The sequence below is a fragment of the Tamandua tetradactyla genome, chromosome 6, assembly GCF_023851605.1.
Source record: "Tamandua tetradactyla isolate mTamTet1 chromosome 6, mTamTet1.pri, whole genome shotgun sequence".
NCBI classification, from domain to species: domain Eukaryota; kingdom Metazoa; phylum Chordata; class Mammalia; order Pilosa; family Myrmecophagidae; genus Tamandua; species Tamandua tetradactyla.
Genome location: NC_135332.1, coordinates 124,536,403 through 124,557,175, shown reverse-complemented (window position 1 = coordinate 124,557,175; position 20,773 = coordinate 124,536,403). Strand labels below are relative to the sequence as shown.

The window sequence follows — 20,773 nt, the reverse complement described above, 5'->3', positions numbered from 1 at the left end:
CTACTGAACATTGAGAATCAATAAAGAATAAAGATACATCTGTTTATCCTCTCCTTTAAACAAACCATGTAATTAGCTTCTTGAATATTTAATAATGGTTAGTTCATGTGTGGCTTCTCATTCCCTCTGGTCTCCCCAATGATAAGAAGAATGGTCCATTAGTTAAGCACATAATTTTGAGCCAAAATCACCCTTTCTCTGGCTTTGTGTGTAAATAAGTGTATTTGTGCCATTTGAATGCATTCGTGGATTGTGATAAAAATGTCATGCATTAAATTGCAGCCAGATTAGATCATGACAAATGAAGAGGCATGATCAACATTTCTTGAATGAATATTTGAAATTTTCCCATTATTCAAAAGTCCTTGTGTGCTTTATTCTCATAAGTAATTACACTCTTCATCAGAAGAAACTATGTGATTAGCAGTTTGTGACATATTTAGCTCGGTATTTCCTTGAGATTGAGTTACTCTCAAATAGTAACTTGGAGAGGACAGTCCCCCAGGACACAATTCAATGAAATACTTTTCCGAATGCTCCATCAGTGTCCTGGAGCAATGCTGCCCAATAGAAATAAATTGCAAGCCATAAATTTCTGAGACACATATGTAATTTTAAATTCCATAGTAGCTACAGTAAAGAGAAAATGTAAAAAGAAACAGGTGAAATTAATTTAATATTTTATTTAAACCAATATATCCAAAATATTATTTGTAGCCAGTATGAAAAAGTAATTGAGATATTTTGCATTCTTTTTTTTTTTTCAAAATAAATCTTTGAAATCAGGTATGTATTTCACACTACAGCACAAGTCCACTCAGAATGGCCACATTTCTAGGTGGCTGGGGACGACATTATTGGATGGCACAGGTCTAAAAGGATCTCCTCACCTTCCAGCCTGGAAGCTACTCACTGAGTGTTCATCATAAAGATTCCTGACTCTTTTCATTTTTAAAAATTCAGAGTCACATCTCACCATCCTTAAATCTTAAGATCATCAGGGAAGTTTTGACAATTATAAAAGCCGGTGCTTACAGCACCACCCACTGTGCTATGCATGCCGCACCATTCGTTATCTCCTCTAATTCTCACGGTGACCCTATGAAGTTAGGCCATGGTATCCCTATTTCAGGGGTGAGGAAACCGAGACACAAAGAGGTTAATTCACCTGTTTAAGACCACATAGGTAGCAGGTGGCAGAGTTGGGATTCGAATCTGAGTTTGCGGACTCAACCTTGAGCTCTCGCAACTGGGAAGGGGAGGTGGCAGAGGTGGCCGGGAGCTGCTGAGAGTCAGCTCACTGCACTGATCCCCCAGAATGGGGGGTGTGCGCACTGGCAGTGGGCCCTGGGAGGGCTGCTGTATGGGCTCTGAAAGCTACGTGCTTTCCTGGATATCTCCGAGCATGTTTCTCTCTTCCTAGATGATGTTTTGGTTTATATTTATTTAGTGGAATGTGTGAACTTATTTCCCCACTAACATCATATGGAGGTACATCTTTAAGCATATTTACAAATATATTTGTGTACAGAAGCCCCATACTGATTGATAGGAGTCATTTTATTTTCACCTGGAGTCAGTGAGAACAAATTGGAACTGAGACACTCTTAACTGTTGACACAGGCAAGGAAGCTACATCCCTCTCTTTCTGCTGCTCTAAGAGACACTAAGTGGGAGGAAAGGAAACCAGAGATGGCTTCTGACTGCCTTTCTTTACCAAAAGGCTGAAGAGAAGGAAAATGTTTTGCAGTATAAATGATCACATGAACCACTGTCTTCTATTGGAAGGCTTGATTAAGTCTCTCTGAGTTTGTCACTATCCTGAGCATGTCAGGAGATAGCCCTTTCCTTTGGGCTGTCTCCGTTTGTCCATCTATACAATAAATAGAAGAGGGGGATGAAAGATAGGAAGCGAGAGTTGGAGGCTCACTGCTGCCTCTCCATAGATTTGCTTCTGTATCCCAGGGAGACAGAGCGTTCCAATTAAGCCAAAGTGTACAACTTCCACCTAAGCTTCAGTACATCTGCAGTGTAAGAAAAAATCGACAGAAATACTATGATCTCCCCTGGCATCTAGGCTTCCAAATGCCCAAGATTTGGAGAAAATGACTTAATATATGTGACCCAGAAGTATGGTTCTTCATCTTTGATAGCATGAAAACAACTCACCACTTTAGAAATCAAAAAATTATACACATTGCTTGAGTGGATTTCTGGATTGAGTATTTGCTGAAATAACCCAAATTGGTTTCTGCTCTTCAGTCATAAGAGCTCATCAAAATAGGAGCAGGGAGAGCTTAAACTAATATTTCCTGCTTGTTTTATAGTTCTGTGCAGTCATTCTGCTATGAACCCTGTCAAATAGCAGATCTGAGCCTTAGAGAATCGACCAACCATTTTAAATGTTGTTATTCTGTAACAGATATTCATAATGGGGTGGGGAAGTTGTGAGGAAGAAGAGTCCTTTTCTTTTCAGCCAGAAGCATTAACTGAGTGCCTGTGTATAGAGTTATGTCACTGTTTTCAAAGCATCTCTGATTGGAAAAGTCACATTCATCTGGGGAACAAAATGCAATTAGATATAATCAAGCTGTGTGTTGACCTAACAAATTCTTGGGAATTGTGTAGAATACCAAAAATATGTTTGAATGGTACTAGCAGGTTCAAGTAAGTGCAAAAGTTGAGGAGTTCAGTAAAAAGAATATAAAGCTCTGGTTTCAAGTCAACCTAATGTCAAATCCCAGGTCTCACCAGCTGTGTGTCCTTGGACCCAGCACTTAATGTTTCTGAGCTATAGATTGCTTACCCATGAAGTCAGAATAACAATACAGTTGTCCTTACAAGGTTATTGTAAACATCAAGGGGTAGAATATATGTGTAGATTTTAAAATATATCCACACAAACCTTCCTTATATAAGAATCTCAAATAATATATGTAGATATTCCCTTCCTCCAAGAGGTGGAATAGAGCTTAACCCCCTTCCCCTTGAATGTGGGCTGAACTTGGTGATTTTCTTCCAAAGGAAAGAGTATAGAAAGAGAAAACCACCAATTTCACAGGGAGGAAACTGGTAGACACCACCCTTATCCAAATTATCATGGTTTACATCATCAGCGATAAATCATGTGGATGTGACACACCCCCTGATATGATGTGATGAGAAGGACACATCATTTCCATGGCATTCTTTCCCAAAGCCCATAACCTCAGTCTAATCAAATATATATCACACGAACCCAAACTGATAGACACTTTACAAAATACCCAACCAATATTCCTCAAAACTGTACAGATTATGAAAAACATGGGAAGACTGAGAAAATATCACCAAACAGAGGAGACTACAGAGATGGGATAAATAAATGCAATGCACTCTCCTGGACTGGATCTTGGAAGAAAAAAAAAGATATTCGTGGATAAAACTGATGTAATCTGAATAAAACCTAGAATTTAGTTAATAGCAATATACCAATGTGGGATTTTAGATTTGGCAAATGTACCATAGTAATATAAGGGGACAACATCAGGAAAACTGAAACAGGGCAAGGGGTAATGGGAACACCGTATCTTTGCAACTTTTTAGTAAATCCAAAATTTGCTGAATAAAAAGGTGACTTAAAAATATCTTTGATCGTATAACAGGTTACTGGAGTATGGGATTGGGATAGGGAATGAGAAGTTAAGGCTTGAAATGTACAGTGTTCCTATTTGGAATGATGGAAATATTTTGGAAATGGATGGTGGTGATGGTGGCACAACGTTGTGAACACAGTTAACAGCACTGAAATATAGATCTGAATATGATGAAAGGGGGAATGTTAGATTATATGTATGATAACAGAATAAAAATGTTTTTTTAAAAAAAAATCCATGGAACTGCACTACATAAATGGTGAACCCTACGTTAAACCATGTACTGTAATTACTAGCACAGTTATAAAAATGTGCTATCATCAGTTGTAACAAACGCTCCACACCAGTGCAAGGTGTTGGTAGTAGGGTATATGGGAATCCTCTATTTTATGCATGATCATTCTGTAAGCCCACAACTTCTCTAATAAAGAAAATAAATATATATATGGATATTCGCCAATTCTCCTATATTCCTACCCTTAAAAGGTGGGGCCTAGGGCGATGCAACAGTAGCTCAGTGACAGAATTGTCTCCTGCCATGCCAGAAACCCGGGTTCAATTCTCTGAGTCTGCCCATGCCAAAAAAAAAAGGTGGAGCCTAATTGCCTTCCCCTTTAAGTGGGCTGCATTTAGTGATTCACTGCTAAGGAATAAAATGGGCCAATATGTGCTTTCCGAGACTAGGTCATAAAAGGCGTGTGATGACCTCCTTGCCCCCTCTGGGGCCGCTCACTCTGGGGAAGTCAGCTTCCATGCCATAGGGGCCACATTCAGTCCTACAGAGAGTCCCACATAGACAGTAATGAGGCCTCCCACCAACAGTCACCTGTGAAAGGATCCTCCAGCTCCAGGCCAGCCCTCAGATGACTGCAGCCCTGCCAACATCTTGACAACAACTCATGAAAGACCCTGAATGAGCCAGAAGACTCCAAACTCCTGACCCACAGAAACCGAGAGAGTGAATAAATGTTTCTTGTTTTCAGTCACTGAACTTTGGGCTAATTTGTTATGCAGTGATAGATAACTAATACAGTGTGAAATGTTGTTAGCCTCCTGCCTGGTCCATGTCTGTATTCAATAAATTGTAGTTTCTGTTACTGTTCAAAAATTGTTGTTTTTCTTCCCCTCAGTTATTACAGTCCTCCCATTTTCTCTACATTTGGAACAGTGATTCTTGACTCTGAGTGCATGTTAGAATCACCTGGTGAGCTTTTAAAAGAACACCAATGAGGAAGGGGTAAGGGGTTTGGGATGTATGAGTTCTTTTTTTTTTTTTTTTTCTTTTAATTTCTTTTTCTGGAGTGATACAAATGTTCTAAAAATGATCTTGGTGAAGAATACACAACTATGTAATGACATTGTGAGCCACTGATTGCATAAGATGGTTGAACTGTATGTGTGTAGATATTTTTCAGTAAAAATATTTTTTAAAAAAACAAAACAATGTCCAAAGCCCTGGACCTAGATCAGTTAAATAAAACTTTTAGGGTTGGGCCCAAGCATCAATGTTTTTCTAAAGCTTCCTTAGTAACTAATGTTCATGGGCAGCTAGAATGAAGAACCAATAATATAGAAATACTTGGTAACACTTTAATAAGTGCTTCCAAAATCCCGTGGCCTCTGAACTTAGGAGCAGAAGGTGGTATTTCTTGCTGTTTTATCAAAATAAGCATTATGAATTGGGGAAAATATATTGCAGAAAAAAGATGCAAAAACTGTCCATTAAAATTGCATATGATTATATATCATCTATGAAAGGAATGAAGTAAGCTTTAACTAAAGGAGATGAATTAGTAGACAGAGAAATCACAGGATAATTCTGTTGACCTTGCTAGATTAAAGCAGGCTATTTATAGATTGTATTCCCAAGGGTACTTAATATTTTGCTTCTTAATATACTAAACTGGAATTCCTTTCTTCCTCTTTTTTTTTTTTAACTCTTTGTTAAGCATAAGCACCAAAGCAACATTTGCTGCATATGAGTTGAGAATTACCTGCTTAAGGCATCTAGGTAAGACAAAAGTAGTTTGTCTAAATAGCCTTTGTTTGACAAAAGAAGTCTGCATATTTTATACAGACATAGATCCATGGAAAGTAACATTGATAACCTATAATTAAGGTAGAAGAGTTTGTTGATTCATTCTCTTGCATAACCCAACGAAGGAAATAACCCCTTTTGTGGCCTGGAGCCAGGTCTTTACCAATTTGAGTTTTGGCTTTTCTATTTTATCATCTGGGTACTCATTTGACAAAGGGGTGAAGCAAACTATAAGTCCTGGGTTAAGCAAGCTCATCACAGTCCAATGAAACTCCTTTCCTTAGATTTGGAAACTAGGTTGAATATATTTAAAAGGCATTTTTGTTTATGGATTGTGTGGAGGGCACATTAGAAGATTCTAAAGATGCTACTGCTGCCTCAGTACATTGGCAGTATCACTGACAAGGTGAAATGACTGCATCATTAACCATGAGTAGAATACAGTTTTGGAGAAAATAATGACAAGCATGGATTCATACTGACAGATAAGATATGTAGGAGAAGGTAGTCTTTGACTCTCATAAATAAGAGTCCTGGGTCCCTCATATTTGATAACCAAATCGTGGGTATAGTTTGGATAGATGAAGGGAAAGAAGAACATCTGAACTGCAAGAGAATAGCAAAAACAAGAATAAGCATCTTGTAGGGAGTAATGAAATGATTGACCTAAATAAAATGGAAGTTTATTTTAAAATGATAAGAAGTTTGAAATAATTGGTTGAGAACAGATGTTAGAGGGCTCAAAGGCCAGGCTGAGAACATGGAAACCATTGAAGGTTCTTCAGCCATTTAAAGTTGGTGGTATGTATATATAGAGAGGAGGGAAAGAGAAGTACACAATTTGCAGAATGGTTTGTAAGGAGTAGAAAATTAGAGGGATGGACAGATCTGAGACATGATAAAAAAGAATTGATAAACTTGATTAATTGGATTCATAGTTTCCCGTTAGGGGATGTGTGCAGGTTGAGGGCCAGCTTCAGCTGACAGACAGCAATCAGTAGACAGTGATGGTGGTGAAATACAATCAACAAATCACTTACTTCGAGATTTTGAATCCCAAATCTGTAAATCAGGATTATCTCCTGTAATTCAACTAGGATTCACGATAAAACTTGCAAAGGCCTTGTGACAAAATGCTTCTGTTGTAAATAAATCAAACTGTATCTACGCAAGAAATAAGGTTTTGGTCTGCAACATATAGTTAAAATATTCCTTTTTAATGACAATTACATATAGGAATTGGTTTCCTCCATCTCTAATAAAAAATATATGAAAATTCAAGCTCAATTTATCTTGTTCCATTTTACACCACACACACAATTCTGGTTACTGGTAATTGTATTACTTCAAAATACGATTTTCTTATGCACTAGAGACATTTCTTTCTTCTATTCGGTTTCTCACCTTTATATAAGAAAGAGGGGTCATTCAAATCTTGCTATGACCAGCTCACTTATAGATGAGTAGATTGGCAGCTCTTCACTATTCAGTTAAGGAGTTCTGGTTCCAACAGTCTGAGAGTGGTTTCAAGATGTGATGCTATCACATCCTTTGCAAAAGAATATATATACATATATATAATCCTCTTTTATTTTCTGAGGTTACTGTAATCCTAGACTAGCTTGTAAAACATTACAAGGACTTCCACTTCTTATAAGGATGATAATTTAGACCAACACTCCCACTGAGAAAAAAAGCTGAACAAAGTAAACTAAAACAAATTGTTTGGAGGCCTCAGAGATCTTAAAAAGGCAGAATTATGGGAAAGATATGGAAAATGAAGAAAATCTAAGGAGATGAGCCTGTCAGGTGGGGCCACTTTTCTGCTAGGATGTCTAAAAAAGGCAGAAGAGCAACTGAGAAGCTGAGAAACTAAACGGGGCTTTTGACAGCCTTGTAAAAGAGGGAAATAAAACTTGGAGTCCAGAACCCACCAAAGTTGGAGGTGAGGCTAGTAAATATGCCACACTAAAGAAGGAGACCCTAAAGGACTACACACAGAAGTAAGAGTGAATTAGAAGTCGACTAACTCTCTTAGAGGCTGACAAAACATGATCTCAGACTGCTGGTTTCTGAACCTGATAATAGCAAAGTAAAGCATCTCTCAAGGAAGAGAATGTCTTCGAGGCATCAAATTATTTCTACATATTTTCACATATATGTCCAGTACTCAAATAATAATAACCAGGCCCATGAGGAGATAAAACAACATGATTAAAAAACAATAGATATCGCTTCTCGACCTTTTGGCTAAGATCAAGTGTAGTATCTGTTCTTATCAGTTTAATATCTGATATGTCCTCTATCAGATATTAAATGGATTTTTGGAACTGGGAGATGGAATAGGAGCTTGCTCCGTCCACTCTATGCATGGACCTGGTATTGCAGTACTTCCAGCAACGGTGCACCCCCCTCTCTGGGGAACAATAAATGCATAAAAAAATCAGAAAAAAAAAACACACTAAATAATGGAAACATGGAGCTCCATATAAGAAATTTGGTAGGCACAAAATTTTAAGAAACTACTTAATTTAGGGAGATAAAAAGAAGATTAGAGGTTACCAGTGGTCTGGGGGAAGAGGAAATAGGGAGTTATTGCTTAATATGTACAGAGTTTCTATTTGGAGTGACAAAGTTTTGGGAATGGATGGTGGTAAAGGTAGCACAACATTGTGAATGTTGTATACTTAAATGGGAAATCTTGTGTTAATAAATGTTACCCCAATAAAATTTAACAAACTATGCTTAATATGTTTTAGAGATAAAAGACAAGACTGAGAATTTTAGAAGAGAACTGAAAACTTTAAAAAAGAACTAATGGAAAAATGCAAGAAGTGAAATTAAAAACTTAGTGGATGGGTGGATTAGCTATTTGTTGCTGTGTATCAAATCACCCCAAAACTTAGTGGCTTAAAACAACAATAATCAGGTTCAGTTTGTGGTGTCTGCTCATGCAAAAACAAAAGCAAAAAAGCAACAATCATTTAATCTCTCTCAAAGTTTCTATGGGTCAAGAATTCAAGAGTGGTCTATTTGGATGGTGTTTGCTTTGTGTCTCTCATGGGGTTGTCATAAGATGCTGCCTGGATGGCCTCCATCTACAGACCTGACTGGGACTGGAGCAGTCTGAAGGTGGATCACCTGTATAGAAGGCAAACTGCTGCTAACAAGTCCGTTTCTTTCAAAGTAGTCTTTTCCAGGGGGCTGCTTGAGTGTCCTCACGTCATGGTGGCTGATTTTCCTCAGAGCTAGAGATCCGAGAGAACAAGTCAGAAATTGCAGTGCCTTTGATGACCTGGCCTTAGAAGTCATGCACTCATCACCTCTGCCATATTCTGTTCATCACAGAGGCCTGTTTTAATGTGAAAGGAGACTTCACAAAGCTGTGAATACCAGGTGGTGAGGGTCACTGGGGGCCAGCGTGATAGCTGGCTACCCTGATGAGTTTACCTGCATATCAGGCATAGTAGAAGAGAGAATTAGTGAACAGGAAAAGGAATTAGTAAATAGAACAAAACAGGAGTCAAAAAGATAGAAAATTAAGAAAGGACCAGTTTCAGAGGAAAAAAAAGAGAAAGAATAAGGCAAAAGCAGTAATTGAAGAGATTATGATTATGACTCTTCTAAAATGATGAAAGATACCAAGGCACAAATTCAAGAAGCCCTAAGAATTCCAAGCAAGAAAAAGATCATTCAAAGCCATAGGCTTTTCCACACTATATGTGCACATACATGTAGTCTTTATTTAATGTATTTAGCCTCTGTTTGAAGACATTATCATTGGTTTGAATAGGACTGTTCATTTTTATAATTTAGGAAAAGTCCTGCCTTGATGTAACATGACATGTTTTTGTATTGTTTGTATTTCAATTTTGTGATTGTAGTCCTTGATTTATTTAACTAGCCTTCGGATCAGCCTGAACCATTAGATATGGAAAATATATACATTATAACACAGAATAAAATTCCAACTAACTTGGTGTTATCTAACAACCTAGCACTCTACTATCAGTAACTATATATAGAAACCAATGATAATTGAAATTCAAAAAGATGATTTTGATGTATTGAAATTCCGTCAAACTCTTTCTTTTAAAGTTATGGTATATTTACTATACTTGTGGGTTGAATACATCATTGTGCAATCTAATTCTTTAAAAATTGATAGTTTGGTATAGCACTGGTAATTAAATATTTGAATAACCACACACACCACTCCTTAGCTATGCTGTATCAGCAGGAGTTAAGTTGATATATACCTGGCTTTTCTGTTTAGAAAAGCTACTGCATTTTTTCTTCTACCAAGTGTTTTTAAATGGAAAATATTTTTAAAAATAGCAATTAACAATAAAAAATCTTACTAACATCAAGCCCCTCTAAACGTTAGTTATGGACTGTGAAAGTAGTTGCTGTCAATTAAGAGATGGAATCTGGTTCTTGTTCCTGATGGGGAGGGGCTGCCATCCATTCTAGCCTTCAAATGCCAATTTTGTGGCAGTCATAAGAAAGCAACTACCCTAAATCAAATTGGGTTTAATCCTTGATTTCTTATAGTAGCTTCTTTTGTTTAAAAACATTCTCAAATGAACATGTTTTTCTTCAAATATAAGAGCATTTGAAATCTTGTCCTCAAAAGTAGGTTCTAGTTATCAAATTATGTAGTTCAACTTGTTTCTTCAAGGTTTAATCAGTTCTTGAACATAGGAGGCAGCCATGTTGTACCTTTCATTTCCCAGTTTGTAACAAATTCAGTTCCACTGTACTGGTGGTTTTCCATCTCACTACAGGGATTCACCTCTCCCTGGTGTAAACTACCAGCATAACTGCACCAGGACACAGTTCAGAAGATCTGTTGTTTGCAAACCTCCAGTTTAAAAAAGTGGGGAAGGAGATGTTCCCACAGTTGGAGAAAAAAAAAATCACCTTTTTTCTTAGAAATTTAAATATACTGTTACTGTTGGTGATTATTATACTTTATCATCTGGGGCATAATAAACAAATTCTACAACAATTAGCAAACTGCTAGCTAAACCTATATAGCCTGAGTTCAGATACAGTCATGAAGTGTACAAACAATAATTTCTGGACCCATAAGTGTTTCTTTTTAAATATTGTATCAGTTAGGGTTCTCTAGAGAAACAGAACAACTGGAGATATCTGTAAATATGAGATTTATAAAGGTGTCTCATGCAACTGTGGGAGTGGAAGAGTCCAAAATCCGTAGGGCAGGTTGTGAGGGTGATGACACCAAGAAGGGCCTGGACGAACTCCACAGGAGAGGCTCGCTGGCTGAAGAAGTAGTGAAAGAGTCTCTCTTTCACCTCAATAGTCTTCAACTAATTGGATTATCTCATTGCCGGAGATGCACCCTGAGATGATCACAGATGTAATCAGCCACAACTGCAATCATCTGACTGATGATTTAATAGTCCAACCTTCCAATTTATCAACCAGCCACGAAATATTCTTACAGCAACTGTCAGACCAGTGCTTGCCTGACCAGATAATTGGGCACATCACCTGGCCAAGCTGACACCAGAACCTAACCATCAAGAAATGGTTTCATAGAAAATTATGTGTTTTTTATTCCGCTTACTTTCCATGTGACTGAAGTTTAAAGTTTCTTCCTTAGTGCCACTATAGTATCTCTCCAGATATGTTCTATTTCCGGCATTCTTTGGCAGATTTTGGTGCTGTTGTTATCAAACTGTATGATTTGCTTAATGGGAATTAGAAATTGGCATGTAATTCTATGAACAGAAATCTTAGCACAAATAAGAAACAGCCATCCAGGGAATTCTCTACAATAAGGCTGGCCGGGAATTTGATCATGGCTCGGGGGGTGGTTCTAATAGTAATCAAAATCTATTCTCTGTGGGTGAGATTTCATTATACCTAATCAGCCCAGGTTTAGTGAAATCTTACAGGTAGAGAATAGAGTCTGTCTCCAATTGGCATCCCCCAGAGCTGTGATTGCATTTCCGATCAGCTCTACAGCTGCGTTGAAGTGCTTACTTACATTCCAACCAGACTGCACTTCCCAGGCTGGCAGCCAGTGCTGAAACTAAAATGCTCAGGAGAGGATGGATTAGGAGTAAAACAGGTCTGGTGGAAAATCTAAAGAAAAAATCCACAGAATGGTGACCAGCTTCCACGGACTCTGTGACCCAAGGATAGAACAACAAGTTTCAGGTCTAGTGGAGGGGCTCCATACATTATCTTATGAGACCGTCACAACAACTCTAGTAAGAGTTTATCATCACCCCATTTCACAGGTAAGAAAACTGAGGCTCCAAGTGATTGAGTAAATTATGCATGGCCACCTAGTTAGTGTGGCAGGACTTTGCATCCAAATCCAAATCCTTCTGACCCTGGGGCCTCTCCCATGCTTCCCTACCCATATTGCTATTTTTTCTCCCCTTTTGGTAGTTTTCATCCCACCTTCTCTACCGACTCTTTCTTCCCTGTCTGTCCTTCACCCACTTCTGTTCCCAGTTTTTCTTCCCGTCCTTTCTTTCCACTCCCTTTATCCACTTTTCTTTTCCCTGAAACCCCCCTGGTTTAAATAAATGGCTGAACAGGTTACTTGAGGAGTTAGGGGAGAGAATGGGGGTAACAGCAGGTGTGTTCCATTTGTTCCCTCTTGTTCCTTTAAATATTTTCTCAAAGGTGGTTTCTGTTCCTGCAAAGAACAAAAGAAGTCAGCATTTAATGACTGCATCCCATTCGTAGCCCCTGGGGTGGCTGCTTTATTTATACCTTCTCATTTACTTTCTCCTTAGTACATTCCTGTGAAGTGTCATTCCCATTTGATAGATGGGGGAATCAAGACTCAGGAAGATTAATAACTTGTCCAAGGCTACAGAGTAATGTAGGAGCCAGCATTCAAGTTCAGATCTATTGACACCAAAATCATTTAATGTTTTCCCATAGCATGTGGTTTCAGAATTAACCAGACCTGGCTTCAGACCCCAGATCTCCCAATCATTCTGTACCTCTGGACAATTTACTTCACTCCTTTGGTTTTTGTCACTTGTAAATTAGAGGTCATCATAATGACAACAAGGGACAGTTATTACATTAAATGATGGGGCCATGTGATTTGCCTTTCAAAATGCCTCATTCATGGTAGGTCCTTAATAAATACTGCTCTCTCCCACCTCCTTTTAACAAAATGGAGGGTTTAATGAGGTGAGAAATGGCAGGCCTGGGAGAGGTCCCAGCTTTGATCATTGGTGGTTTCTTCATTGAAACAATTCTCCCTTCTATATTCTATTTAGAGCCCTGTTGAGCCCTGCCCTACATCGCACTGTGCCATGGCTTAGAGAGCAGAGGGGCATGGTAATGTTGCAGGTTTTGGACCCGAGTCTGATCTTGGTTTTGCCCATTGCTGCTGTCTGACCCTGGGCAAATTACTTAACCTCTCTGCACCTCAGTTTCCTCATTGTAAAGAGTCGGTGGGTGGGGGGCAGGTCATGCCTAGCTTATAAGGTTGCTCTAGGGATTAAATTAGATAATGTATGTAAAACCTCCTGTTTAATTCCTAACATCAAACAAGAGCTAAATAAATGACAATGATTATTACTATTTGTCTTTGTTTGCCAGGACTGCTACGACGAACACCACACATAATGGGTTGGCTTAAACAACAGGGATTTGTTGTCTCATAGTGTGGGGCGCTAGAAGTCCAAAATCGAGTTCTCAACAGTCTGTGCTTTCTCAAGGAGTCTCTAGCATTCTGGTAGTAGCTGGCCACAATCCTTGGGATTCCTTGGCTCGTGTCTCTGCCTCCATCACATGGCTTCTCCTTCTGGATTTTCCTGCTTAGGGGTCTACGTCTCTGTATGTATTTCCTCTCCTTATGAGGTCTTCAGCCTATGATTTAAGGCCCACCCTGATTCAATTTGGCCTCATTTTAGAAGATCCTATCCCCAGATGAGGCCACACCTTAACTAATAATATCTTCAAAGGTCCTATTTACAAATGGGTTCACACTCTCAGAAGAACTGGAGGTTAGGACTTGAACATGCTTTTTGTGGGGACTGGATTCAGTCTCTAACACCATTACTTAATCTTATTGGGGGGTAATTATTTTTATACTCTTAGGCCGAAAAACTTTGAAGAAACTCAAAACCAGAGACGATAAATCATGCATATCTCATGCCATTGTAATTAGACCCCCTTTTTGAAGAATGCTGGTGACCTTCGTAGTCTGAAAAGTACAGTAATCATTGACTTATTTACTGAGAAATTCTGTTTTCTTTCTGTGCTGGAGCTGATATGAATGTAGGCAATGTGTTATGTTTCCCACCACACTCTTGAATAAAATGCCATTTCCTCAAGAACAGCCAGAAATACTGATGCTAATTTTTCCTGTGCTCAGGAAAAGCAAGAGCCCTCCCATTGCAGTGGGCTGGAAGGAGCTCTCCAGAAACATTATGTCATCCTCATTTGCACTGCCAGAGGATGAGCTCATCGGGGCGGGGCCTCGCAGGGCTGCAGCTGAGCCGTTCCTCCCTGGTGAGGATATGCGTCCTCCAAGCTCACCTCTCCTTTGCTACCCCTCCATCCACCCACTGCCTGCCGGCACCAAACAAGAGACACTGCATGATGAATTATTTAATACCTGAAGCAAACTCCTGCAAAATATAACCAGGCATCAGAAGGCACAACAAAAAAAAAAAAAAAAAAAAAAAAAAAAAAAGCAAAACTGGGTTTGGGTTACTTTGTATTATTTTAAAAACAGTTGCAGAACTGCTGTTGTCAGTGAGAAGAAACTTCCGCTGGTTCTTTTCTGCTTCTCCTCCTCTGTCTGAGAGTATCTTTCCCCTCTTCTTCTTCAAGCAACAGCTTGATCTATGACTGGACGGATGCTGGTTCTAAGCTGACCACAAGTCTGGCCCTGAGCCACATGGCTGTAGCAAAGGAGAAATATGTCAGCGATTTTCCACATTCTTTTCATTATAATATGTATTGTGAGTATCTTTATTTATAATCTTGATATTCTACCTGGCAGTATAGGTAGTGGTTAAAGATTAGGGCTTCAGAGGCAGGCAGCCTGAGTCTGGATCCCAGGACTGGCACACTTACTAGCTTTATGACAGTGAAAATTATGCCACCTCTCCAAGCCTCAGTTATTTTTCATCCGTAAAATGGGGATAACAATAGACTAGATAAAAAAAAAGATGGTTGGAAACATTAAATGAATATTGCATGGTGATCACTAAGCACAATGCTTGGCCCATAAATGTACTCAGTAAATGTGGGTGAATCATTACTAAGATACACATGCACAACTGCTTTTTCAGCTGGTTACAGATAGGGAATATATATATATGTGTGTATTTATATTTTACATGCACTGAAAGGAGGATGTAAAGACACTATGTGAGATACTTTCAAGGAAATTATTCACTGATGAAAAGACCTGTTTTGTTTATCTCCTTTTATTATGGCATTTCTTAAACATACACTGACATAGAATTGTATACCGGAACCTCTTCCCCCATACATACACCCCTCACCCAACTTTAATAATTATCAACATTTTGTCATCTTTGTTTCATCTACTCCCCACCTTTTTTTTTTTAAGTTGAGTATTTTAAGGGCAAATCTCAGACCTTATATAATTGTGCCTACAATACTTCATTTCAATGTGTGTCTCTAACAGAAAAGGATTTTATTATTAACTTAACCATGGATCTGACAACACCCAACAACATTAAAATGATTCCTTATTATCACTAATATCTAGTCCATTTTCAAATTCCCACAATTGCACACAAATGTATTTTTACCCCTTTAAAAAAAATCACAGGTAGAAAATATTCCTTAATACTTAGATAGTTTTAAAGTGATTTCAAAATATGTCATGTGAATTCTTGCTTTTGTCAGGTGAATTTCACACTCATTTTAAACATATATATTGATAGTTATGCAGTTAAGTTTTATCAACTGTTAATCTAAATGGTTTGTTTTAAAGTAAGAAGTTCTGTACTGGTTAGGGTGGCTGATAAATAATAAGTGTGTTCATTTTTTAATGATTCATTTTATGTCTGTGATTGTCTGATGGCCAATATTTTGATGTGCTCATTATCTAAACTTATGATTTAAAATCTTACTTCAATCAAAACTTAGCATATAAACAAGATCATAAATTGATTCTTTCCTTGCTGTGGATAGTCATTAGCTTGTTTAATATTAGATTTAATGTGTACAAATCACTACGTACACTAGAAATTTGTTTAGAAAGGCATTCAGTGTTCAGTACTGATGACACCTTTTCTTGGTTGAATGTAAACATTTGGTTTAACGTTCAGAAAATACCTTTCTTTTCCATTTGAGGGGAAGCTCTGTGTGGTTGCAGATGGGTTTAAAGCTTGTGTGAGCAGTGCTGACAGCAGTCCCCAAGGCAGGCATGCGTGACGTCCGTGACAGTGTGTGTGTCCACTCCTTTTCAACAAGGACAGTGTTTATGTTTCATCACTGGACAAAAGTTCCCAAGATGACATCATATTCTAACGTGACAAATCCAGGTCATGCCGAGGCCTCTATGATCAGACCCAGATTAAATCTAGAATGATCCCCAATAATTTCTTCTTCTTCCCACTGCTCCTCACCCCTATACCTCAGACTCCAGCTATTTGGACAACTTGCCATTCTGTTTCTGCTTTTATTTCTTATTTTTATTTTTATTTTTTGCATGGGCAGGCACTGGGAATCGAACCCGGGTCTCTGGCATGGCAGGCGGGAACTCTGCCTGCTGAGCCACCGTGACCCACCCTTTCCTGCTTTTCTCGTTCTTGTTCTCAAGCTATTCCATGTACCTGAGGTCGGATTACCAGATCGAGGAAATAAAAATACAGGAGACCGAGTCTTATTTGAATCTCAGATTAAAAAAAAAAAAAATTCAGTATGCCCCAGGTGATAATTTTATTTTTATCTGGCAAGCCTAACTTAAGGAAACCCTTCTTATCCTTCAAGGATCAACTTTTCTTCCATGAAGCCTTTGCCGAGTGCCTACCTTCCACCCTGCTACCATAGTACTTTGTTAGAACTTCTATTAAATACATAAGCGGCTGACATTTTATAATGAGTCATATTTGTATGTGCCTTGTCACCACTTTGTAAGCCCCTTGAATGCGTACGCTATTTTTTATTTGTAGAGTTTGGAGGTTTAGCATTTGCAGCCCCATTCCCTTCCCATCCCAGAGACCAGATAACATTAAGCCATCAGCATTTTCCCCTAGTGAGCCCCATCATGAGCTCATATTCGTTTTCAGAACTGCTCTCCAAGCAGCCTCTACCAAGTGAGTGGAGTTGGCATTTGAGACAGAATTTTCTTGCGTCCCCAATATCGTCACCATAATCTCCTCATGGCAAGAACCACTCAACCCCTGCTATCAGGGTCAGCCTTTTTTACTATGAGAGCAAGCCTGACCCTAGACAGGTAGGGTGCAGCATGTCTCGAAGTGATTTTTTCTTTTAATTTTTGGTTTTTAGTTTTCGTCATGTAAATCTGATTGGCCTGTATCCATAATTACTGTACAATACTATGATAGGCAGTGGAGGTGAAGAGTCAAATTAGATAAGTTTCTGACCATTCGAAACTCACAACTCATAGTCTGAAGGTAGAAACACACACATAATAATTATCATCAGTTTTGATGACTAAGTAGATAACTTAGTAGGTATGATTTGACAGTTACTTATTAAAAAGCCACTGGCAGTCACTGTTTTAGGAAATCCCATGCCCTCCTTCAGTTAATCTCCTGAAGGTGAACAAGCCAAGAGCAACCAACTTGGTAGATGTGAAGGAGATGTACAGGTAATCTTCCCAGGTCCTGAACCGGAGTAGGAGTTTGCTAGATAGAGTGGGGTAGGAAATGAACTCTCCAGGAATGAAACTGAACACATGCAAAAGAATGGATGGTGGAAAACCTCCAGAAGGCAACCTCTATAAGGGCAGGGAGTTGGTCATATCTGTTGCTGTAAGCATTGTGTATTGAATAAGGCCTGGCACAAAGGGGGCACTTAATAAATAATTGAATGAGGCAATGAAAGCAAGCACAGTGTAATCAGAGAAGGGCAAGAGGGTGGAGGGCTGGAAGATGGAGCTCAGAAGTAGACAAAAAGCAGATCATAAACAGCTTCATAAAGCATGCTTAGGAATATGAATTTAAATTATAAATAGTGCAGAGCCATTGGAAATTTGTCCGACCTGGAGTGGCATGATGTAAGTTAATTTGATTTCTAAAAACATTGCTTGAATGGCATTGTGGAGAATGGATTAAATGGAGAGTAGGGCAAGACCAGTTAGGAGACAGTTGTTTTGGGAGAAAAGACTCAGCAAGAAGGAAACAAGGACTTTAATTAGATAGTAATGGTGAAAAGCCACAATAGGAAGATGACTTTAGAGTTATTTGTCAAGTAAAATCATTAGAACTTTGGGCTGATTGGATGAAAGCAGTGAGGAAAGGAATGTGGCCTGGATGATTCCTGGGTTGCTGGCTTCTACAACTGTTTAAACAAAGGTTTCCTTAGTAGTGTGCAGGAATACAGTTTTAGAAGATATGGACAGGAGAGATATTTGGGGCAATTATTACTCAGTCTGAGAGTTGAAGCCATAATAACAAATTAATGTCCAGGGAGACTGTTTAAAATTAAAATAGAAGAGAGACCAGAACTGTACTTCGTGAAATGTCATTTTGCAGATATGTATCTGTCATAAGTGAACTAAAAAAAAGGCACATGCAGCCCAGGCCTAGCATCAGCTTAGAAAATGATTAGTGGCTCATTAATATAGCTTTACTATTCTAAATCAAGAATGTTTTTATAAATAGAAAGAGTCTAGAACTTCCACTACAATGTTGAATAACAGTGGTAGCATCCTTGTCTCGTTCCTAATCTTAGAGTGAAAGCTTTCAGCCTTTCAACATTAAGTAGGATGTTAGCTGTGGATTTTTCGTATATGCCCTTTGTCAGGTAGAGAAAGTTCTTTCTGTTCTTAGTGTTCTAAATGTTTTTTATCAGGAAGTGGTGCTAGATTTTGTCAAATGCCTGAATTGATATGATCATGTGGATTTTTCCTTCATTCTGATAATGTGGTATATTACATTAATTGATTTTCTTATATTGAACCATCCCTGCATAAAAGGGATAAATACCACTCGACCATGTGTATAATTCATTTAATGTGCTGTTGGATTCAGGTTGTTGGTGTGTTGGTGAGGATTTTTGCATCTGTCTTCGTAAGGGATATTTTACCACATTTTTCTTTTCTAGTGGTATCTTTATCTAGCCTTGGTCTTAGGGTGATATTGGCCTCATAGAATGAGTTAGGAAGTATTCCCTCCTCTTCAAGCTTTTGAGAATTTGAGCAGGATTGGTGTTAATTCTTGTTGGAATGTTTGGTAAAACTCATCAATGTAGCCATCTGGTCCTAGACTTTCTTTGTTGGGAGGTTTTTGATTACTGATTCAATCTCCTTATTTATTGTTGGTCTTTTGAGATATTCTGTTTCTTCTTGAAACAGTAGGTAGATTGTGTGTTTCTAGGAATTTGTCTATTTCATCTAGGCTTCCTAATTTGTTGGAGTACAGTTGGTCATAGATTCCTCTTATGGAAAAGAAGATCCTTTTTCTTGTTATAGTTTTGTTTTGTTTTCTGTTGGTCTTTTCTTTTTTAATGCAATTTTATTGAGATATATTCACACACCATACAGTCAGTCCAAAGTATACAATCAATGTCTCAAAGCATCATCACCTAGTTGTGCAATTATCATTACAATCAATTCTGGTACATTTTCATTACTCCAAAAAGAGACATTAAAAAAGAAAACCTAAAATGCCCCACAATCCTCACCCCCCCCCCATTATTGACCACTAGTATTGGTGAGTACATTGATATTGTTGAGGAAAAAATATTAAGATGTTATTGTTAACTGTAGTCCATAGTTTGCAATAGGTACTTTTTTCTCCATATGCCACTCTATTATTAACTCTTTGTACAAATGTTGTATATTTGCACTAGTTCTTGAAAGAACTCATTTATATTTGTAGTGTTAATTATAAACATCATCTACCACAAGGTTCACTGTATTATACAATCCTATGTTTTAACTTCTAACTTGCCTTCTGGTGACATACATGACTCTAAACAACACTCTTCAAACATATTCACCTACAATTCATCACTATTACTTATAAGTCCAATAACAAGCTACTGACAACTCTGTTCACTTCCAAACATTTAAGTTCAACATTGTTAAAAATTCTGAATGTGTTAGGCAACTGTTCCCCATTCTCTAGCCTCATTCTATCTCTTGATAACCTATATTCTAACTTTTATGACTATGAGTTTACAAATTCTAATTAGTTCATATTAGTAAAATCATACACTATTTGTCCTTTTCTGTCTCACTTATTTCACTCAGCATTATGTCCTCAAGGCTCATCCATTTAGTCACATGCTTCAAGATTTCATTTCTTCTTACAGCTGAATAATATTCCATCGTATGTCTCTACCACATTTTGTTTATCTATTCATCGGTTGATGGATACTTGGATTCTTTCCATCTTTCAGCAATTGTATATAATGCTGCTGTGAACATTGGTGTGCAATTATCTGTTTGTCCCTGCTTTCATATATGCTGGGTATGTACTGAGTAGCAGAATTTCTGGGTCGTGGAGCAACTCAATATTCAGTTTTTTGAGGAACCATCAAACTTTCTTCACAGTACCATTTTACATTCCCACCAGCAGTGAACAAGTGTTCCTATTTTTCCACATACTCTCCAACACTTGTAGTTTCCTGTTGGTTTAATAGTGCCCATTCTAATGGGTGTGAGATGATATCTCATGGTTTTGATTTGCATTTCCCTAATAGCTAGTGAAGCTGAGCATCTTTTCATGTGCTTTTTAGCCATTGGTATGTCTTCTTTGGAGAAATGTCTAGTCATGCATTTTGCCATTTTATAATTGGGTTGTTTGTCTTTTTATTGTTGAGTTGTAGGATTCCCTTATGATATCATATATGTGGTTTCCAAATATTCTCTCCCATTGAGTTGGCTGCTCTTTCACCCTTTTGACAAAGTCCTTTG

At 38.1% G+C, this 20,773-nt stretch overlaps 1 protein-coding gene, 1 long non-coding RNA gene and 1 other non-coding gene across 8 annotated transcripts in view; 2 read left to right on the top strand and 1 right to left on the bottom strand.

Annotated features, from left to right (window-relative positions):
• ZNF704 (zinc finger protein 704) overlaps positions 1-20,773 on the top strand; it is a 248,339-nt gene that overhangs the window by 133,592 nt on the left and 93,974 nt on the right. The window lies entirely within an intron of this gene.
• LOC143689326 (U2 spliceosomal RNA) lies at positions 7,904-8,086 on the top strand. Its single transcript, XR_013178767.1, has one exon. It is a non-coding gene; the product is annotated as a U2 spliceosomal RNA (small nuclear RNA).
• The window catches only part of LOC143688779 (uncharacterized), a 114,703-nt gene continuing 108,215 nt past the window's right edge, over positions 14,286-20,773 (bottom strand). Inside the window, exon 3 of the long non-coding RNA XR_013178304.1 lies at positions 14,286-14,588. This is a non-coding gene — a long non-coding RNA (uncharacterized LOC143688779). The remainder of the gene's footprint in view (positions 14,589-20,773) is intronic.